The following is a 2324-nucleotide window of genomic DNA, read 5'->3' on the forward strand; positions in this document are numbered from 1 at the left end:
CGTTTACGTTACCGTTTCTTTACCGTTTACGTTACCGTTTTTTACCGTTCCTTTACCGTTTTTTTACCGTTTTTTACCGTACCGTTTTTTTACCGTTTACGTCACCGTTTTTTACCGTTCTTTACCGTTTTTTACCGTACCGTTCTTTACCGTTTACGTTACCGTTTCTTTACCGTTTCTTTACCGTTTTTTACCGTACCGTTTTTTTACCGTTTACGTTACCGTTTTTTTACCGTTCTTTACCGTTTACGTTACCGTTTCTTTACCGTTCTTTACCGTTTACGTTACCGTTTCTTTACCGTTCTTTACCGTTTCTTTACCGTTTTTTATATTATCCATGATGTATATCATGCAAAATCTTGTCGCGGGGGCACAGTGTACGTGCTCATTAGTAATAAGAATATCATGTGTCGCATTCTTTTTCTTGCGCATCTAATTGTCGAATGCATACATCGCTTGCAAAATCTTGGTCGCGGGGGCATCATGTGTCGCATTCTAGTTCTTGCGCATCTAATTGTCGAATGCATACGTTTGCAGAATATTAGAGTTTGCAGCTGTGACTAAAAAATCACGCTGCGAAATGCGCGGGGCGGCGCGGGATCGATGCGACAGCACTAAAATGCTACATTGTGACGCATAAGAGAGAGACAGAAATCTTACTGTTGACCACAAATTGGTGTGTTAGCACAAAAATGCTACATTGTGATGCATAAGAGCGAGATCTTACATGAATATTTATGGACCATTGAAATAATTACCGTTCTTTACCGTTTTTACCGTTTCATACCGTTTACGTTACCGTTTCTTTACCGTTTTTTACCGTACCGTTTTTTTACCGTTTACGTTACCGTTTTTTACCGTACCGTTTTTTACGCGTAAATTATTTATGTTTTTACAGTGTATCGCAATCTCGTTGTACAGCCCGTATTTTAGGGCGAAGATATGCCTTGACGTCAACGTCTTTTAAGTACTTGGAGATTGGGATCAGCGTAGGACTGGTATCCACAGTGCAACTAGTCCTCGGCGACAATCGTGGCAATCAATTGGCCTTACACTCGGCAATTTGGGGAGGATTGATGGCAAAACGTGAAGATATTTTACAACTTTTGCAAACAACCGAGGTGTCATCCTCTTCGCTATGAATTCGCGATTTGGCGGTGGAATGGTGCACAATGTACGGCAAGAAACTTTTAAAACTCATATTATCCGGTAACTGCATGTACTTGCAACCAGCTACAGTGGAACATTTGTTTACTCTCGAGCATTGCATTGACCATATGTACTCATGGTTATATGAAAATACATACATTGTTAATACAAAATATAGAAATTAAATTAATAATTTAAATATAGAAATTTTGTAAAAATTCTTCGAGAGAAGAATATTACCGAAACGAATAATGCTATATCGACGATACGCAATAGCGGGGACTTTGACGGTGGTTCACTCATCGATTATGAGCTATTGGCATGTGCAATGAATGATATTATGTATGAAGTATTGAACAAATAATCTGTACATGTAACACTTTCAAAATATATAAATTGTAATCCCAAGATCTGCTGCTTATTTGTATTACTCCTTTTTTTCTCTATTTTCTCGATACACCACAAATAGTCTTAAAATGTTATTCGGTCTTTTTGCGGAGCGCAACGAGTGATGTGGAACATGCAAAATCTTGTCGCGGGGGCACAGTGTACGTGCTCATTAGTAATAAGAATATCATGTGTCATATTCTTTTTCTTGCGCATTTAATTGTCGAATGCATACGTTTGCAGAATATTAGAGTTTGCAGCTGTGACTAAAAAAATCACGCTGCGAAATGCGCGGGCGGCCCGGACGACGCGGATGGCGCGGGCGGTGCAAAACCGCCACAAAATCCGCCGCGGAAACCGCCGCGAAAAAAACCGCCGCGAAAAAAAACTGCCGCGGAAAAACCGTCGCGGAAACCGCCGCAGATCGGTAAAATGATCTATCGAAAGCAGATAGAAAAAATTATATAATATCGGTAATTACCGATCGTTGATATTATGTAAATATGCTGGTAAAAATTATGTAAATATGTTGGTAAAAAATTAAATATTGGTAAAAAATTAAATGTTGATATATAAGATCAATAATAAATTACCGATCGTCGGTACTATCGGTATTGTGTAATTATATGTTGGTAAAAATTATGTAATTAAATGTTATATAATATAGGTAAAAATTACCGACCGCCGATAACCTCGGTATGCCCCCCCCAATTACCGACTGCTGATAACCCCCCTCCCCACGGTGACGTCATACCCCCCCGTGACGTCATACCCCCCGTGACGTCATA

This window comes from Odontomachus brunneus, unplaced genomic scaffold, assembly GCF_010583005.1.
Source record: "Odontomachus brunneus isolate Ranch 3 - 2012 unplaced genomic scaffold, Obru_v1 Obru_scaffold_420, whole genome shotgun sequence".
NCBI classification, from domain to species: domain Eukaryota; kingdom Metazoa; phylum Arthropoda; class Insecta; order Hymenoptera; family Formicidae; genus Odontomachus; species Odontomachus brunneus.